The following is a 22,299-nucleotide window of genomic DNA, read 5'->3' as shown; positions in this document are numbered from 1 at the left end:
ATTATTGACTCTAGTGCAAGTGGGAGACTGAAGGAAATATGCCCTAGAGGCAATAATAAAGTTATTATTTATTTCCTTATAATCATGATAAATGTTTATTATTCATGCTAGAATTGTATTAACCGGAAACATAATACATGTGTGAATACATAGACAAACAAAGTGTCACTAGTATGCCTCTACTTGACTAGCTCGTTAATCAAAGATGGTTATGTTTCCTAACCATGAACAATGAGTTGTTATTTGATTAACGGGATCACATCATTAAGAGAATGATCTGATTGACATGACCCATTCCATTAGCTTAGCACCCGATCGTTTAGTATGTTGCTATTGCTTTCTTCATGACTTATACATGTTCCTATAACTATGAGATTATGCAACTCCCGTTTACCGGAGGAACACTTTGGGTACTACCAAACGTCACAACATAACTGGCTGATTATAAAGGAGTACTACAGGTGTCTCCAAAGGTACATGTTGGGTTGGCGTATTTCGAGATTAGGTTTTGTCACTCCGATTGTCGGAGAGGTATCTCTGGGCCCTCTCGGTAATGCACATCACATAATCCTTGCAAGTATTGCAACTAATGAGTTAGTTGCGAGATGATGTATTACAGAATGAGTAAAGAGACTTGCCGGTAACGAGATTGAACTAGGTATTGGATACCGACGATCGAATCTCGGGCAAGTAACATACCCATGACAAAGGGAACAACGTATGTTGTTATGCGGTCTGACCAATAAAGATCTTCGTAGAATATGTAGGAGCCAATATGGGCATCCAGGTCCCGCTATTGGTTATTGACCGGAGACGTGTCTCGGTCATGTCTACATTGTTCTCGAACCCGTAGGGTCCGCACGCTTAAGGTTACGATGACAGTTATATTATGAGTTTATGCATTTTGATGTACCGAAGGTTGTTCGGAGTCCCGGATGTGATCACGGACATAACGATGAGTCTCGAAATGGTCGAGACGTAAAGATTGATATATTGGAAGCCTATGTTTGGATATCGGAAGTGTTCCGGGTGAAATCGGGATTTTACCGGAGTACCGGGAGGTTACCGGAACCCCCCGGGAACCATATGGGCCTTGATGGGCCTTAGTGGAAAGGAGAAAGGGGCAGCCCAAGGTGGCCGCGCGCCTCCCCCCTTCCCCTAGTCCTATTAGGACTAGGAGAGGTGGCCGGCCCCCCTCTCTCTCTTTCCCCCCTCAAGGAATCCTATTCCAACTAGGATTGGGGGGGGGGGAATCCTACTCCCAGAGGGAGTAGGACTCTCCTGGCGGGCCACCTATGGCCGGCCAGCCTCCCCCCTCTAGTCCTTTATATATTGAGGCAGAGGCACCCCAGAAACACACAAGTTGATCCACGTGATCTATTCCTTAGCCGTGTGCGGTGCCCCCAGCCAGCATATTCCTCGATAATACTGTAGCGGAGTTTAGGCGAAGCCCTGCTGCTGTAGTGCATCAAGATCGTCACCACGCCGTCGTGCTGACAGAACTCTTCCCCGACACTTTGCTGGATCAGAGTCCGGGGATCGTCATCGAGCTGAACGTGTGCTCGAACTCGGAGGTGCCGTAGTTTCGGTGCTTGATCGGTTGGATCGTGAAGACGTACGACTACTTCCTCTACGTTGTGTCAACGCTTCCGCAGTCGGTCTGCGTGGGTACGTAGACTACACTCTCCCCTCTCGTTGCTATGCATCACATGATCTTGCGTGTGCGTAGGAAATTTTTTGAAATTACTACGAAACCCAACAATAATCACTTATATGATAAGAGGGATGTCTATCTAAGTGGGAGTTCTTAAGTAATATGATTAATTGAACTTAAATTTATCATGAACTTAGTACCTGATAGTATTTTGCTTATCTATGTTGTTGTAGATAGATGGCCTGTGCTGTTGTTCCATTGAATTTTAATGCGTTCCTTGAGAAAGCAAAGTTGAAAGATGATGGTAGAAATTACACGGACTGGGTCCGTAACTTGAGGATTATCCTCATTGCCGCACAAAAGAATTACGTACTGGAAGCACCGCTAAGTGCCGAACCTGCTGCAGGAGCTACACCAGATGTTATGAACGTCTGGCAGAGCAAAGCTGATGACTACTCGATAGTTTAGTGTGCCATGCTTTACGGCTTAGAACCGGGACTTCAACGATGTTTTGAACGTCATGGAGCATATGAGATGTTCCAGGAGTTGAAGTTAATATTTCAAGCAAATGCCCGGATTGAGAGATATGAAGTCTCCAATAAGTTCTATAGCTGCAAGATGCAGGAGAATAGTTCTGTCAGTGAGCATATACTCAAAATGTCTGGGTATCATAATCAATTGACTCAACTGGGAGTTAATCTTCCTGTTGATAGTGTCATTGACAGAGTTCTTGAATCACTGCCACCAAGCTACAAAAGCTTTGTGATGAACTATAATATGCAAGGGATGAATAAGACAATTCCCGAGCTCTTCGCGATGCTAAAGGTTGCGGAGGTAGAAATAAAAAAGGAGCATCAAGTGTTGATGGTTAACAAAACCACCAAATTTTAAGAAAAAGGGTAAAGGGAAGAAGAAGGGGAACTTCAAGAAGAACGGCAAACAAGTTGCTGCTCAGGAGAAGAAACCCAAGTCTGGACCTAAGCCTGAGACTGAGTGCTTCTATTGCAAACAGACTGGTCACTGGAAGCGGAACTGCCCCAAGTATTTGGCGGATGAGAAGGATGGCAAGGCGAACAAAGGTATATGTGATATACATGTTATTGATGTGTACCTTACCAGAGCTCGTAGTAGCACCTGGGTATTTGATACTAGTTTTGTTGCTAATATTTGCAACTTGAAACAGGGACTACAGATTAAGCGAAGACTGGCTAAGGACGAGGTGACGATGCGCGTGGGAAATGGTTCCAAAGTCGATGTGATCGTCGTCGGCACGCTACCTCTACATCTACCTTCATGATTAGTTTTAGACCTAAATAATTGTTATTTGGTGCCAGCATTAAGCATGAACATTATATCTGGATCTTGTTTGATGCGAGACGATTATTCATTTAAATATGAGAATAATGGTTGTTCTATTTATATGAGTAATATCTTTTATGGTCATGCACCCTTGAAGAGTGGTCTATTTTTGTTAAATCTCGATAGTAGTGATACACATATTCATAATGTTGAAGCCAAAAGATGCAGAGTTGATAATGATAGTGCAACTTATTTGTGGCACTGCCGTTTGGGTCATATTGGTATAAAGCGCATGAAGAAACTCCATACTGATGGACTTTTGGAATCACTTGATTATGAATCACTTGGTACTTGCGAACTGTGCCTTATGGGCAAGATGACTAAAATGCTGTTCTCCGGAACTATGGAGCGAGCAACAGATTTGTTGGAAATCATACATACTGATTTATGTGGTCCAATGAATATTGAGGCTCGCGGCAGGTATTGTTATTTTCTCACCTTCACAGATGATTTGAGCAGATATGGGTATATTTACTTAATGAAACATAAGTCTGAAACATTTGAAAAGTTCAAAGAATTTCAGAGTGAAGTGGAAAATCATGGTAACAAGAAAATAAAGTTTCTACGATCTGATCGTGGAGGAGAATATTTGAGTTACGAGTTTGGCCTACATTCGAAACAATGATGAATAGTTTCACAACTCACGCCACCCGGAACACCACAGCGTAATGGTGCGTCCGAACGTCGTAATCGTACTTTACTAGATATGGTGCGATCTATGATGTCTCTTACTGATTTACCGCTATCGTTTTGGGGTTATGCTTTAGAAACGGCTGCATTCACATTAAATAGGGCACCATCAAAATCCGTTGAGACGACACCTTATGAACTATGGTTTGGCAAGAAACCAAAGTTATTGTTTCTTAAAGTTTGGAGCTGCGATGCTTATGTGAAAAAGCATCAACCTGATAAGCTCGAACCCAAATCGGAGAAATGTGTCTTCATAGGATACCCAAAGGAAACTATTGGGTACACCTTCTATCACAGATCTGAAGGCAAGACATTCGTTGCTAAGAATGGATCCTTTCTAGAGAAGGAGTTTCTCTCGAAAGAAGTGAGTGGGAGGAAAGTAGAACTTGATGAGGTAACTGTACCTGCTCCCTTATTGGAAAGTAGTTCATCACAAAAACTGGTTCCTATGACATCTACACCAATTAGTGAGGAAGCTAATGATGATGATCATGAAACTTCAGATCAAGTTACTATCGAACCTCGCAGGTCAACCAGAGTAAGATCCGCACCAGAGTGGTACAGTAATCCTGTTTTGGAGGTCATGTTACTTGACCATGACGAACCTACGAACTATGAGGAAGAGATGATGAGCCCAGATTCCGCAAAATGGCTTGAGGCCATGAAATCTGAGATGGGATCCATGTATGAGAACAAAGTGTGGACTTTGGTTGACTTGCCCGATGATCGGCTAGCCATCGAGAATAAATGGATCTTCAAGAAGAAGACATACGCAGATGGTAATGTTACTGTCTACAAAGCTCGACTTATTGCGAAAGGTTTTCGACAAGTTCAAGGAGTTGACTACGATGAGACCTTCTCTCCCATAGCGATCCTTAAGTCCGTCTGAATCATGTTAGCAATTGCCGTGTTTTATGATTATGAAATTTGGCAAATGGATGTAAAGACTGCATTCCTGAATGGACTTCTGGAAAAAGAGTTGTATATGATGCAACCTGAAGGTTTTACCGATCCAAAGGGAGCTAACAAAGTGTGCAAACTCTATCGATCCATTTATGGACTGGTGCAAGCCTCTCAGACTTGGAATAAACCGTTTGATAGTATGATCAAAGCATATGGTTTTATACAGACTTTTGGAGAAGCCTGTATTTACAAGAAAGTGAGTGGGAGCTCTTTAGCATTTCTAATATTATATGTGGATGACATATTGTTGATTGGAAATGATATAGAATTTCTGGACAACATAAAAGGATACTTGAATAAGAGTTTTTCAATGAAAGACCTCGGTGAAGCTGCTATATATTGGGCATCAAGATCTATAGAGATAGATCAAGGCGCTTAATTGGACTTTCACAAAGCACATGCCTTGATAAAGTTTTGAAGAAGTTCAAAATGGATCAAGCTAAGAAAGGGTTCTTGCCTATGTTACAAGGTGTGAAGTTGAGTAAGACTCAATGCCCGACCACTTTAGAAGATAGAGAGAAAATGAAAAGTGTTCCCTATGCTTCAGCCATAGGCTCTATCATGTATGCAATGCTGTGTACCAGACATGATGTGTGCCTTGCTATTAGCCTAGCAGGGAGGCACCAAAGTAATCCAGGAGTGGATCACTGGACAGCGGTCAAGAACATCCTGAAGTACCTGAAAAGGACCAAGGATATGTTTCTCGTTTATGGAGGTGACAAAGAGCTCATCGTAAATGGTTACGTTGATGTAAGCTTTGACACTGATCTGGACGATTCTAAATCGCAAACCGGATACATGTTTATATTAAACAGTGGAGCTGTCAGTTGGAGCAGTTCTAAACAGAGCGTCGTGGCGGGATCTACATGTGAAGTGGAGTACATTGCTGCTTTGGAAGAAGTGAATGAATGAGTCTGGATGAAGGAGTTCATATCCGATCTAGGTGTCATACCTAGTGCATCGGGTCCAATGAAAATATTTTGCGACAATACTGGTGCAATTGCCTTGGCAAAGGAATCCAAATTTCACAAGAGAACCAAGCACATCAAGAGATGCTTCAACTCCATCCGGGATCAAGTCCATGTGGGAGACATAGAGATATGCAAGATACATATGGATCTGAATGTTGCAGAACCGTTGACTAAGCCTCTTCCACGAGCAAAACATGATCAGCACCAAGGCTCCATGGGTGTTAAAATCATTACTGTGTAATCTAGATTATTGACTCTAGTGCAAGTGGGAGACTGAAGGAAATATGCCCTATAGGCAATAATAAAGTTATTATTTATTTCCTTATTTCATGATAAATGTTTATTATTCATGCTAGAATTGTATTAACCAGAAACATAATACATGTGTGAATACATAGACAAACATAGTGTCACTAGTATGCCTCTACTTGACTATCTCATTGATCAAAGATGGTTAAGTTTCCAAACCATAGACATGAGTTGTTATTTGATCAATGGGATCACATCATTAGGAGAATGATGTAATTGACTTGACCCATTCTGTTATCTTAGCACTTGATCGTTTCTGTTTACTGCTATTGCTTTCTTCATGACTTATACATGTTCTTATGACTATGAGATTATGCAAGTCCCGAATACCGGAGGAACACTTTGTGTTCTACCAAACGTCACAACATAACTGGGTGATTATAAAGGTGCTCTACAGGTGTCTCCGATGGTACTTGTTGAGTTGGCATAGATCAATATTAGGATTTGTCACTCCGATTGTCGGAGAGGTATCTCTGGGCCCTCTCGGTAATGCACATCACTATAAGCCTTGCAAGCAATGCAACTAATGAGTTAGTTACGGGATAGTGCATTATGAAACGAGTAAAGAGAGTTGCCGGTAATGAGATTGAACTAGGTATTGGGATACCGACGATCGAATCTCGGACAAGTAACATACCGATGACAAAGAGAACAACGTATAGTGTTATGCGGTTTGGCCGATAAAGATCTTCGTAGAATATGTAGGAACCAATATGAGCATCTAGGTTCCGCTATTGATTATTGACCAGAGACATGTCTCGGTCATGTCTACATAGTTCTTGAACCCGTAGGGTCTGCATGCTTAAAGCTCTCTAACGATCGGTTTTATGAGTTTGTATGTTTTGATGTACCGAAGGTAGTTCGGAGTCCCGGATATGATCACGGACATGATGAGGAGTCTCGAAATGGTCGAGACATGAAGATTGATATATTGGAAGCCTACATTTGGACATCGGAAGAGTTCCGGGTAAAATCGGGATTTTACCGGAGTACTGGAGGGGTTACCAGAACCCCCCGGGGGCTAATGGGCCTTGTTGGGCCATAAGGGAAAGAGAGAGGGGCCGGCCTAGGGCAGGCTGCGCCCCTCTCCCTCTGATCCGAATTGGACTAGGAGAGGGGGGCCCTTTCCTTCTATTTCTTCCCCTTCCTTTCCCCCTCCTAGTAGGAGTAGGAAAGGGAGGAATCCTACTCCTACTAGGAGGAGGATTCCTCCTCCTGGCGCACCAACAAGGGCCGGCCGTCCTCCCCCTTGCTCCTTTATATACAGGGGCATGGGGGTACCTCTAGACACACAAGTTGATCAGAAAGATCTCTCCCAGCCGTGTGCGGTGCCCCCCTCCACCATAATCCACCTCGGTCATACTGTAGCGGTGTTTAGGCGAAACCCTGCTGCGGTAGCTTCATCAACATTGTCACCACGCCGTCGTGCTGATGAAACTCTTCCCCGAGCTCTACTGGATCGTGAGTTCGTAGGACGTCACCGAGCTGAACGTGTGCTGAACGCGGAGGTGCCGTATGTTCGGTACTGAGGATCGGTCGATCGTGAAGACGTACGACTACATCAACCGCGTTGTCATAACGCTTCCGCTTAACGGTCTACGAGGGTACGTGGATGACACTCTCCCCTCTCGTTGCTATGCATCACCATGATCCTATGTGTGCGTAGGAAAATTTTGAAATTACTACGTTCCCCAACAACAGGCTTCTCCAAAAGTCTATGTAAAACCATATGCTTCGATCACACTATCAAAGCGTATATTCCAACTCCGAGAGGCTTGCACCAGTCCATAAATGGATCGCTAGAGCTTGCACACTTTGTTAGCACCTTTAGGATTGACAAAACCTTCTGGTTGCATCATATACAACTCTTCTTTAAGAAATCCATTAAGGAATGTAGTTTTGACATCCATTTGCCAAATTTCATAATCATAAAATGCGGCAATTGCTAACATGATTCGGACAGACTTAAGCATTGCTACGGGTGAGAAGGTCTCATCATAGTCAACTCCTTGAACTAGTCGAAAACCTTTTGCAACAAGTCGAGCTTTGTAGACAGTAACATTACCGTCAGTGTCAGTCTTCTTCTTGAAGATTCATTGATTCTCTATGGCTTGCCGACCATCGGGCAAGTCAACCAAAGTCCATACTTTGTTCTCATACATGGATCCCATCTCAGATTTCATGGCCTCAAGCCATTTCGCAGAATCTGGGCTCATCATTGCTTCCTCATAGTTCATAGGTTCATCATGGTCTAGTAACATGACTTCCAGAATAGGATTACCGTACCACTCTGGTGCGGACCGTACTCTGATTGACCTACGAGGTTCGGTAGTAACTTGATCTAAAGTTTCATGATCATCATCATTAACTTCCTAAGTAATTGGTGTAGGCATCACTGGAACTGATTTCTGTGATGAACCATTTTCCAATTCAAGAGAAGGTACAACTACCTCATCAAGTTCTACTTTCCTCCCACTCACTTCTTTCGAGAGAAACTCCTTCTCTAGAAAGGATCCATTCTTAGCAACAAATGTCTTGCCTTCGGATCTGTGATAGAAGGTGTACCCAACAGTTTCTTTTGGGTATCCTATCGCACTTCTTCAATTTGGGTTCGAACTTATCAGGTTGAAGCTTTTTCACATAAGCATCGCAACCCCAAACTTTAAGAAACGACAGCTTATGTTTCTTGCCAAACCATAGTTCACATGGTGTCATTTCAACGGATTTAGATGGTGCCCTATTTAACGTGAATGCAGTCGTCTCTAAAGCATAACCCCAAAACGATAGCGATAAATCAGTAAGAGACATCATAGATCGCACCATATCTAAAAAAGTACAGTTATGACGTTTGGACACACCATTACGCTATGGTGTTCCAGGTGGCGTGATTTGCGAAACTATTCCATGTTGTTTCGAATGAAGACCATACTCGTAACTCAAATATTCACCTCCACGATCAGATCGTAGAAACTTTATTTTCTTGTTACGATGATTTTCCACTTCACTCTAAAATTATTTGAACTTTTCAAATGCTTCAGACTTATGTTTCATTAAGTAGATATACCCATATTCGCTCAAATAATCCATGAAGGTCAGAAAATAACAATACCCGCCATGAGCCTCAACACTCATCGGACCGCACACATCAGTATGTATTATTTCCAATAAATTAGTTGCTCTCTCCATTGTTCTGGAGAATGGAGTCTTAGTCATCTTGCCCATGAGGCATGGTTCGCAAGCATCAAGTGATTCATAATCAAGTGATTTATAAAAGCCCATCAGCATGGAGTTTCTTCATGCGCTTTACACCAATATGACCTAAACGGTAGTGCCACAAATAAGTTGCACTATCATTATTAAACTTGCATCTTTTGGCTTTAATATTTTGAATATGTGTATCACTACGATCGAGATTCAACAAAAATAGACCACTCATCAAGGCTGCATGACCATAAAAGATATTACTCATATAAATAGAACAACCATTATTCTCCGATTTAAATGAATAATTGTCTCGCATCAAACAAGATCTAGATATAATGTTCATGCTTAACGCTGGCACCAAATAACAATTATTTAGGTCTAAAACTAATCCTGAAGGTAGATGTAGAGGTAGCGTGCCGACGGCGATCACATCGACCTTGGAACCATTTCGGACGCGCATTGTCACCTCGTCCTTAGCCAATATTCGTTTAATCTGTAGCCCCTGTTTTGAGTTGCCAATATGAGCAACAGAACCAGTATCAAGTACCCAGGCGCTACTACGAGCATTAGTAAGGAGCACATCGATAACATGTATATCAAATATACCTTTCACTTTGTCATCCTTCTTATCCGCCAAATATTTGGGGAAGTTCCGCTTCCAGTGACCAGTCCTGTTGGGGATATAACTATTAGGTATGACCCGCCCAGGAGGGGCCGGGTTATACCTATGGCGATTCATGAAGCCCAAGATAGCTCTGGAAGATGGCGGTTTAAGGGCCCAAGACCCAAAGGTGACTCAAGGCCCGTAGAGACAAACTGCCATACGCACATAACTTGCATTGTAAGGTAGTAATAGTTAGAGACCGAGCCGGACACTGTTTATGAGCCGGCCGGGATTCTATGAGCCGCCGGGGGCAGCCTCTGTATATAAAGGGACGACCCAGTAGCGATTCAGGGCAAGTAAGATTAGATCGAAAGCTAGGTCAAGCGGATTCGCTCCCTAGTAATCGAAACATAAGCAATACCACCTCGAACTGGATTAGGCTTTTACCTTCACCGCAAGGGGCCGGACCAGTATAACCCTCGTGTCATTTGTCCCGCTTAACCCCTTTAAGCTTCCTAGTTGTGATGGCTCCACGATTAAGTCCTTCCACTAGGACATCTGCCATGACAATTGCACGACAGTTGGCGTGCACCGTGGGGCCTACGCACGATGGATTTGAGTTCTTGAAGGGCAACTTCGAAGGGTTCAATGGATACGTTGTGGGCTGGATGACGAAGAGTCGTCGCGGCAAGCTCTACATCGACGATGCAGGTTGGGGCCCCGATGCCGGCTTGAGTATGGGTACCGGGTCCCCTTCGGTGGAATCCACGTCTTCATCAGCCAGATCGCCGAGCCGGGCCCTAAGCTGGACATTTGCACCGACATCGTCGAGACGGCTCAGCGTGCGAGACCCGCCCGGACTCAGCTCACCATGAAGCGTGCCTTCGTGGGATGCATCCATGGAGGAAAATTTTCTGAAGGACCTGTGTCTGGCGGTGAGACAGCCATTTATTCTGATGGTGAGTCGTCCACAGGTGAGACAGATTCATTGTATCAATTGCAAGACGGTGGGCTTGGGGGCTATTTCGATGGCAGCAATATTCCGGACCCCTTTCAGCTGCCAAGCAGGGCAGAGATCTTCATGACTAGCACGCAACCCATTCAAAACTCTACGTCTGTGGCAACAATAACTTCCGGGTCAGTGGCGGCCGGGGCAGGAGGCCCTACGCGCCCACCGGCTTAGGTACTGATGGATCTCATGGATAGGATGATAGCCCTGTTAACTGCCATGGTTAACCCGGCGGATCAGGCTCAACATGATGCAGAAGTGGCACGGTTACATGTGGATGTAGCACAAGCCAAGGAAAACCTAGCAGTAGAGGACGTCAGGATGGTTGCAGAGCGGGCGGCTTTGGATGCTCAGGCTCAGCAGATTCAATCAGAGGCTTTCTAGCTTACGATGGATTTGAACGATTATAATGATGTCATGAGGAGAAGGCACCAGAAAACTCAATCCCGTCTGCCTCTGACTTGTGATCCTAGAAACCTCTTCCGCACACCTGGTGCAGGCCCCAGCAACCCGCCAGAGGTTAACCGGGTTGCAACACCTGGGGCAGGAACGCCGGTTCAACCATGGGTGGTGGAACCTCCTCGTATGAATACTGCTTCACCTCATTATGTACCAACACCACCGGGTCATTATTCCAACCCTTTGGAAAACATGATCGTGGCGGCGACACGATTGGCGGCTCTCCCGGCGGAGGGCGACTCTCCGACGGCAATTGAAACACGAAGGGCCAGAGAACTTCTTCAGACGGCTCTGGCGCAGCAGGAGGCATATTTTTATAGCCGAGACAGGATTCATCAAAATAAGCCATAGATTCATCAAAATAAGCAAATAACACACGAAAAACAGAATCTGTCAAAAACAGAACAGTCTGTAGTAATCTGAATCAAACGTATACTTCTGGAACTCATAAAATTCTCAAATAAATTGCTGGACATGAGGAATTTATCTATTAATCATCTGCAAAAAGCATTAACTAAATAGCACTCTCCAAATAAAAATGGCAGCAATTCTCGTGAGCGCTAAAGTTTCTGTTTTTTACAGCATGATCAACAAGACTCTCCCCAAGTCCTCCCAAAGTTTCTACTTGGCACAAACTCTAATTAAAAGCATAAAACCACATCTAAACAGAGGCTAGATGAATTATTTATTACTAAACAGGAACAAAAAGCAAGGAACAAGAATATAATTGGGTTGCCTCCCAACAAGCACTATCGTTTAACGCCCCTAGCTAGGCATGATGATGTCAACGATGCTCACATAAAGGATAAGAATTGTAACATAAAGAGAGCATCATGAAGAATATGACTAGCACATTTAAGTCTAACCCACTTCCTATGCATAGGGATTTTGTGAGCAAACAACTTATGGGAACAAGAATCAACTTGCATAGGAAGGTAATGCAAGCAAAACTTCAAAACTTTAAGCACATAGAGAGGAAACTTGATATTATTGCAATTCCTACAAGCATATGTTCCTCCCTCATAATAATTTTCAGTAGCATCATGAATGAATTCAACAATATAACCAGCATCTAAAGCATTCTTTTCATGATCTACAAGCATAGAAAATTTACTACTCTCCACATAAGCAAAATTCTTCTCGTTCGGAATAGTAGTGGGAGCAAACTCAACGAAATAACTATCATGGGATTGAAAATTGAAATCAAGATGACAAGTTTCATTGTTATCGTTATTCTTTAAAGCATATGTGTCATCACAATAATCATCATAGGTAGGAGGCATGCTTTCATCATAATAAATTTGCTCATCAAAACTTGGGGGACAAAAAATATCATCTTCATCAAACATAGCTTCCCCAAGCTTGTGGCTTTGCATCTCATTAGCATCATGGATATTCAAAGAATTCATACTAACAACATTGCAATCATGCTCATCATTCAAATATTTAGTGACAAACATTTTATAGATTTCTTCTTCTAGCACTTGAGTACAATTATCCTTTCCATCATACTCACGAAAGATATTAAAAAGGTGAAGCGTATGAGACAAACTCAATTCCATTTTTTATAGTTTTCTTTTACAAACTAAACTAGTGATAAAACAAGAAACTAAAAGACTCGATTGCAAGATCTAAAGATATACCTTCAAGCGCTAACCTCCCCGGAAACGGCGCCAAAAAAGAGCTTGATGTCTACTACACAACCTTCTTCTTGTAGACGTTGTTGGGCCTCCAAGTGCAGAGGCTTGTAGGACAGTAGCAAATTTCCCTCAAGTGGATGACCTAAGGTTTATCAATCCGTAGGAGGCGTAGGATGAAGATGGTCTCTCTCAAGCAACCCTGCAACCAAATAACAAAGAGTCTCTTGTGTCCCCAAAACAACCAATACAATGGTAAATTGTATAGGTGCACTAGTTCAGCGAAGAGATGGTGATACAAGTGGTATATGGATGGTAGATAAAGGTTTTTGTAATCTGAAATTATAAAAACAGCAAGGTAACAAGTGATAAAAGTGAGCGTAAACGGTATTGCAATGCTAGGAAACAAGGCCTAGGATTCATACTTTCACTAGTGTAAGTCCTCTCAACAATAATAACATAATTGGATCACATAACTATCCCTTAACATGCAACAAAGAGTCACTCCAAAGTCACTAATAGTGGAGAACGAACGAAGAGATTATGGTAGGGTACGAAACCACCTCAAAGTTATTCTTTCCAATCAATCCGTTGGGCTATTCCTATAAGTGTCACAAATAGCCCTAGAGTTTGTACTAGAATAACACCTTAAGACACAAATCAACCAAAACCCTAATGTCACCTAGATACTCCAATGTCACCTCAAGTATCCGTGGGTATGATTATACGATATGCATCACACAATCTCAGATTCATCTATTCAACCAACACAAAGGACCTCAAAGAGTGCCCCAATGTTTCTACCGGAGAATCATGACGAAAACATGTGCCAACCCCTATGCATAGGTTCATGGGCGGAACCCATAAGTTGATCACCAAAACATACATCAAGTGAATTACGTGGTATCCCATTGTCACCACAGATACGCACGGCAAGACATACATCAAGTGTTCTCAAATATTTAAAGACTCAATCCGATAAGATAACTTCAAAGGGGAAACTCAATCCATTACAAGAGAGTAGAGGGGGAGGAGAAACATAAGATCCAACTATAATAGCAAAGCTCGCGATACATCAAGATCGTGCCAAATCAAGAACACGAGAAAGAGAGATCAAACACATACCTACTAGTACATACCCTCAGCCCCGAGGGAGAACTACTCCCTCCTCGTCATGGAGAGCACCGGGATGATGAAGATGGCCACCGGAGAAGGATTCCCCCTCCGACAGGGTGCCAAAACGGGTCTAGATTGGCTTTCGGTGGCTACGGAGGCTTCTAGCGGCGGAACTCCCGATCTATTGTGCTCCTCGGAAGTTTTAGGGAATATGGAGATATATAGGCGGAAGACACGTCAGGGGGGCCACGAGGGGCTCACGAGGGTGGAGGGCGCGCCCAGGAGGGTGGGCGCCCCCCTGCCTCGTGACCTCCTCGCAGATCCCCCGACGTGCACTCCAAGTCTTCTGGGCTTCTTTCCTTCCAAAAATGAGTTCCGTGAAGTTTCAGGTCAATTGGACTCCGTTTGATTTTCCTTTTCTTCGAAACCCTAAAACAGGGTAAAAACAGAAACTGGCACTGGGCTCTAGGTTAATAGGTTAGTCCCAAAAATGATATAAAAGTGTATAATAAAGCCCATAAATATTCAAAATAGTAGATAATATAGCATGGAGCAATCAAAAATTATAGATACGTTGGAGACGTATCAGCATCCCCAAGCTAGGACGAGCAGGTAAATGATAAAAACAGAATTTTTGATGCGGAGTGCTACTTGGCATAATTTCAATGTAATTCTTCTTAATTGTGATATGAATATTCAGATTCGAAAGATTCAAGACAAAAGTTTATATTGACAAAAAATGATAATACTTCAAGCATACTAACTAAGCAATTATGTCTTCTCAAAATAACATGGCCAAAGAAAGCTATCCCTACAAAATCATATAGTCTGGCTATGCTCTATCTTCACGACACAAAATATTTAAATCATGCACAACCCCGATGACAAGCCAAGCAATTTTTTCATACTTTTGATGTTCTCAAACTTTTTCAATCTTCACGCAATACATGAGCATGAGCCATGGACATAGCACTATAGGTGGAATAGAATGGTGGTTGTGGAGAAGACAAAAAGGAGAAGATAGTCTCACATCAACTAGGCATATCAATAGGCTATGGAGATGCCCATCAATAGATATCAATGTGAGTGAGTAGGGATTGCCATGCAACGGATGCACTAGAGCTATAAATGTATGAAAGCTCAACAAAAGAAACTAGTGGGTGTGCATCCAACTCGCTTGCTCACGAAGACCTAGGGCATTTTGAGGAAGCCCATCATTGGAATATACAAGCCAAGTTCTATAATGAAAGATTCCCACTAGTATATGAAAGTGACAACATAGGAGACTCTCTATCATGAAGATCATGGTGCTACTTTGAAGCACAAGTGTGGTAAAAGGATAGTAGCATTGCCCCTTCTCTCTTTTTCTCTCATTTTTTTATTTGGGCCTTCTCTTTTTTTTATGGCCTCTTTTCTCTTTTTTTATTTGGGCTTCTTTGGCCTCTTTTATTTATTTATTTTCGTCTGGAGTCTCATCCCGACTTATGGGAGAATCATAGTCTCCATCATCCTTTCCTCACTGGGACAATGCTCTAATAATGATGATCATCACACTTTTATTTACTTACAACTCAAGAATTACAACTTGATACTTAGAACAAGATATGACTCTATATGAATACCTCTGGCGGTGTACCGGGATGCACTACTAGGAAAAGGGCTATAGATGGAAATGACACTAATGGTGCACCAGACATGTGGTGCGCCATTAGTATATACTAATGGCGCACCATGTGTTGGTGCGCCATTAGTGTCCAAATACTAATGGCGCACCACATCCATGGTGCGCCATTAGTAACAAATTTTTTTTCATTTTTTTCAAGACTAGTAATGGCGCACCGTGGGAGTGGTGCGCCATTACTAGTTAAACTAGTAATGGCGCACCACATCCACGGTGCGCCACTAGTAAATTATTTTCAAAAAAAATTCCCAATTTTTTTTTTCAAAACTAGTAATGGCGCACCAGTGGACAGTGCGCCATTACTAATTTTTTTCAAAAAATTCAGAATTTGTTTTATTGTTTTTTTAAAACTAGTAATTGCGCACCGTGGGTATGGTGCGCCATTACTAACTTGGTCCAAAACGTACCGAATGCAGCCCCCCCCCATGTGGACCGCCTTTTCAGTTTAAAAAAAATAAAAGGAAATGATGGAAATGTCAAAAAAATAAAATAAAATAAGTTTCCTATGTGATATGTGGTCTAGTTGTTGGGAAAATTTACAAATATGAATTTCGACTTTATTTGCAAAATCTCTCTGAAATTTGTAAAATGGGCATAACTTTTGCATACGAACTCGGATTAAAAAGTTTTTTATATGAAAAAACATCTACTCGAAAAGTTATATCCGAATTTAACCGGGGGAACCCCGTTAAACATTTTCAAAATCCCCAAAAACCTAAGAGAAAAAAGTTACGGGGTTTTAAGATCCGGAGGCAAAAAAATTCAAAAAATTTCAAACTTACTAGTGGCGCACCGTATGCTAGGTGCGCCACTAGTAACAGAAAAAAACTTGGTTTCAAAATTTTTTTTGAATTATTTTTCAAAATATGATACGTAATATGACCGGGAAGTTTGAAATATTTTTTCAAAATTTCATCATACTCATGAACATGAACAAAGTCCTAGACATCAGCAAGGTTTAATAGGATTGATATGATAGATATATCAACAAGTACCTGTGAAGTGAGGTGGTGCTGGGGTTGGATAGAACTATGAAGTTAAGTGACCCGAGATTAAGAAAAAAAATAAAAAAATTGAATTTTTTTCTAAAAAAAAAGTTGAAAAAAAATTGAAAAAAATTTATTACTAATGGCGCACTTCTATGTGGTGCGCCATTACTATGTCAGATAGTAATGGCGCACCTCTAGGCATACTAATGGCGCACTACTGGTGCGCCATTAGTATCTGGTATACTAATGGCGCACCAGTGGTGCGCCATTAGTAAAAAATACTAGTGGCGTGATAATAATGGCGCACCAATAGTGCGCCATTAGTAGGCAAAACTAGTACGCCATTAGTAGGCAATTTCCTAGTACTGATGTGCAATGATGCATGAGTGACATGTATGAAATAATTATGAACGGTGGCTTTGCCACAAATACGATGTCAACTACATGATCATGCTAAGCAATATGACAATGATGAAGCGTGTCATAATTAATGGAACGGTGGAAAGTTGCATGGCAATATATCTCGGAATGGCTATGGAAATGCCATAATAGGTAGGTATGGTGGCTGTTTTGAGGAAGGTATATGGTGGGTGTATGGTACTGGCGAAAGTTGCGCGGTACTAGAGAGGCTAGCAATGGTGGAAGGGTGAGAGTGCGTATAATCCATGGACTCAACATTAGTCATAAAGAACTCACATACTTATTGCAAAAATCTATTAGTTATCGAAACAAAGTACTACGCGCATGCTCCTAGGGGGATAGATTGGTAGGAAAAGACCATCACTCGTCCCCGACCACCACTCATAAGGAAGGCAATCAATAAATAAATCATGCTCCGACTTCATCACATAACGGTTCACCATACGTGCATGCTACGGGAATCACAAACTTCAACACAAGTATTTCTCAAATTCATAACCACTCAACTAGCATGACTCTAATATCACCATCCTCATATCTTCTCAAAATTCATAACAATTATCAAGCATCAAACTTCTCATAGTATTCAACACACTCATAAGAAAGTTTTATTATTAATCTTATATACCTAGCATATTAGGATTTTAATCAAATTACCATGATATTTAAGACTCTCAAAATAATCTAAGTGAAGCATGAGAGTTCATCTATTTCTTCAAAATAAAACTACCACCATGCTCTAAAAGATATAAGTGAAGCACTAGAGCATCGACAAACTACTCCGAAAGATATAAGTGAAGATCAATGAGTAGTTGAATAATTATGCAACCATGTGAAGACTCTCTAACATTTAGTAATTTCAGATCTTGGTATTCTATTCAAACAGCAAGCAAAGCAAAGTAAAATGACATTCTAAGAATGGCAAGCATCATGTGAAGAAGCGAAAACTTAAGATCAACCGATACTAACCGATAGTTGTTGAAGAAAAAAGGTGGGATGCCAACCGGGGCATCCCCAAGCTTAGATGCTTGAGACTTCTTGAAATATTATCTTGGGATGCCTTGGGCATCCCCAAGCTTGAGCTTTTGTGTCTCCTTAATTCCTCTCATATCACGGTCTCCCTAAATCTCAAAAGCTTCATCCACACAAAACTCAAGAAGAACTCATGAGATAAGTTAGTATAAACCATTGACAAAACCTTATCATACTCTACTGTAGCAAATCACTAAAATTATTATTCAACATTGCATACTAAATTCCTCTGCATATTTAATAGTCCTATCCTCAAATAGAATCATTAAAGAAGCAAACATATGCAAACAATGCAAACATAACAGCAATCTGCCTAAACAGGATAGTCTGTAAAGAATGCAAAAGGTTTCAACATTTTATCACATTCTGACTTTTCTAGGGAATTATTGCAACAGCGGTAAACTTTCTGTTTTCAAACAGCAACATGTATACTTGTAACATAGGCATAGTAAAGGCTATCAATGCCACTTTTATTGAAATAAAAGATGCAAATCATTGTTCTAGATAACAGCAAGAAAATCCTAACAAAATAAATTGACGCTCCAAGCAAAACACATATCATGTGGTGAATAAAAATATAGCTCCAAGTAAAGTGACCGATGAACGAAGACGAAAGAAACTAGTTGCAACTCCTGACACATATCACACGGTGCCTAGTCTGTCCCAAGCCCGTCCCGTCGGACACCACCTGGTAGACAAGTAGCACTACCTACAAACGCCAGAAACTAGTTGCAACTCCTCGACAGAGATCAAGTGTATTAATAAGCCGAGAGGGGCCGGATAACCGGAACCCAATGTGTGGTAGTAACTGGACTTGGATAACATACATAGAACTCAGTGCTTAGGGACGGTTCCAATGAGACAACCCACCATGTACTCCTACATGGCCTCTCATCGCTACCTTTACCAAAATGTGTTCACACACTTAGCCTTTATCGGTAGGACATGTTCACCACTCCGATTCATTCCTGATGAATCAGACCTGACACAACTCTAAGCATAGCTGGCATAAGAAAACAAGCATGGATGACCAGGCACATCAAGGCTCAAGCAACTCCTACTCATGCTAGTGGGTTTCAACTATTTATTGTGGCAATGACAGGTCATGCAGAGGAATGGGTTCAACTACCACAGCAGAAAGTAGCAGTTTGAATCGTTGTTGTCCTAATGCAGTATAAGGAGCAGGAGCGAGAGAGTGGGATTTATCGAAATGCTCAAGGGGGTTTGCTTGCCTGATAGAACGACGAAGGGCTATGGCTCCTCTGACAGGTACTCGGAAACACCTTCCGGAGTGGAACCTATCGAGAAGAAATGGTGCCGGCGATCAACACACAAACAAATGCAACAAAATGATGTATAAACATGACATGTGCAAGTGCAAGTGTTTGGGCTAATGCAAGATGCTACCAAGTTGGTTGAATCCCATTTGAATCAAAGATTCAAATGCAATTCAAAATGAAGCATTTAAAATGCCCATATTATGTTTTCACTTATATAGCATGTATAAGTTGGTTTTTCATGCATGTAACTGGCATGAATGGATTCCTTGCATTTTTCTGATAATTTTTCATATATAATTTATTTCATTCTGAGCTACGGTTGAATTATTATGATTTTTTGAAGTTTAGGCAAATATTCTAGAATTTCCTGAGTTAAAATAATTCCAGAAATCAATTATTGTGTCAGCTCTACGTCAGCATGACGTAAGCGAGTCAATGGGGCTGAACAGGTCAAACCTGACCAGTGGGTCCCACTGGTCAGTGACACAGTCAACTAACTAAGTTAGTTAGTCCTAACTAACTGGGCAGGGCCCACTAGTCAGTGACTGTAGTAGCTAACCTAGTTAGTTAATTAGTGCTAACTATAGTAATTAGTCAGGCGGGGCCCGCAAGTCATTGAGAGAGAGGGGGAGGTCAAACTGGGCTGTGGGGTCAACCCACGCCAGAGTTGACCCGGTGAGGTGGGCCAAGCTCGCCGGAGGCAAGCTCGCGGCGGTGGCCGGAGTTCGGGCGATGATGCAAACATCGCTATGGTGCACGGCAGGAGCAACGGTTGGTTGCTCTGGGCCCGTGGAGCTGTGTTGAGCACGGTGACGCGCTCGGTTTTGAGCCTGAGCGGCTGCGGCGACGGCGGTGACATGGACGGCGGGTGGAAGCTTTCGGCTCCGGTGAAGAGCATGGTTAGGGGACACGTTCGACGGTGAGAAGAGAGGGAAAGACAGCGGGGCTCACCTGGGGTCGGAGGAGAAGGTCAGCGGGCTCGGGGGCGCGCCAGGCGTCGCGAATCGCCAGCGGTGATCGGGGGCGCCCGAGGTGGAAGACGAGCTCGAAGGCGTCACCACGGTGCTCTTGGGTTCGGGATCTTCCGCGTGGAGGAGCTGTGCGTCATCACGGAGCTTTTGGACACGGGGAAGGGGCGAGAAGACCTTGGTGGTCACGGTGGCAGCGAACGGCGGCGACGGACCCGTTCGGGCGTGCTATAGAGAGAGAGCAGGGGAAGGGAGAGTGAGCTGTGAGAGAGGGGAAGGACCAGGGGGCTCGGGCGTCTCCAGGCGCCCGGTCAAGGACGGGGAAGGAAGTAGGAGGTGGCGGGGAGACATGGCCGCGGTCGGCTGTGATGCGGGCATGCAGCAGCTCCTACTGGCAGGAGCTTGAAGAAGCTCCTGGCGGTTGGGCTGGTGGGCTGGGCCGAGAGAAGCTGGGCCAAGCTACATAGGTATGGCTAGGTAATTCTCTCTCTCTCTTTGTCTTCAGTTTTGCATTTTCTGTAATTTGTTTTGATTTAGTTTTAGACACTAAATCATTTTTGTTGCTTCTGATAATTCTTGTAGGGACTAGTTGGATTATTCCAAAGCCCCTCAGCAAAAATCAGAATTTTTGGACATATATAAAATATATCACATATATATATCCAAGGCAAATAATTATTGTATTAATTCCAAAAGGCCAAAATAAATATTTATGGGCTCCTAAAATTATTGTTTTGAATTTTACCTCTGACCAATATTTTCAGAGAGCAACATGAACATTTTCTTGGTCCTTTTTGGAGCACTTTTTATCTGGGTCATTTCCAGAAATGATTTCTGAGGGTTTCACAAATCCCCATTTCAAATTTAAATGGAATTTAAACATGATGCACAAAGCAAGCCTAGAATCATACCAGAACTAGGGATGTGACAACTCGCCCCCACTCGAAAAAATCTCATCCCGAGATTCAGGAGTTGGCGGAAAGAAAGCGGGGTACTCAAGTCGAAGACGATCTTCTCGCTCCCAAGTAGCTTCTCTCTCGGAATGATGAGACCACTGAACCTTGAGAAACTTGATGTTATGACGTCAAGTGACACGCTCTGCTTGATCTAGAATGCGAACGGGGTACTCTCGATAAGTGAGGTTATCTTGGAGATCAAGCGTTTCGTGGTCCACTCCGCGGATGGGATCCGAGAAGAAACGCCTGAGTTGAGAGATGTGGAAGACATCATGAACTCGAGAAAGATGTGGGGGTAGTTCCAACTGGTAGGCAACCTCTCCTCGTTTAGCGAGAATGCGAAAAGGACCAATGTAACGAGGAGCCAACTTGCCCTTGATACCAAAATGATGGGTACCCTTCAAAGGAGTAACCCGAAGGTAAGCCTTGTCACCAACTTCATAAGCCACTTCCTTATGACGACGGTCATACTGGCTCTTTTGACGAGATTGGGCTGTTTTCAAATTCTCACGAATGATGCGAACTTGATCTTCCTCCTCCTGGATCATATCCGGTCCAAAGAATTGTCTTTCACCGGTTTCTGACCAGTTCAAAGGTGTTCGACATCTTCGTCCATACAGAATCTCGAAGGGTGCTTTCTTAAGACTGGATTGGTAGCTATTGTTATAAGCAAACTCGGCAAAGGGAAGACATTTCTCCCAATCCATACCGAATGAGACAACGCAAGCTCTAAGCATGTCTTCGAGAATTTGGTTGACCCTTTCCACCTGACCACTTGACTGAGGGTGGAAAGCGGTACTGAAAGAAAGATGGGTTCCCATGGCATTCTGGAAACTTTCCCAGAAATGAGAGGTGAAAAGACTGCCACGGTCTGAATTGATCTCTAGTGGAACACCATGGAGTGACACTATTCGGGAGATATATAAGTCAGCGAGCTGACTAGCAGTGATACTCTCTCGAACAGGTAGGAAGTGAGCCACTTTGGAGAGACGATCAAT

This window comes from Triticum urartu, chromosome 3A, assembly GCF_056163025.1.
Source record: "Triticum urartu cultivar PI428250 chromosome 3A, HENAU_Tu73, whole genome shotgun sequence".
Lineage (NCBI taxonomy): Eukaryota > Viridiplantae > Streptophyta > Magnoliopsida > Poales > Poaceae > Triticum > Triticum urartu.
This window is presented reverse-complemented; position numbering follows the sequence as displayed.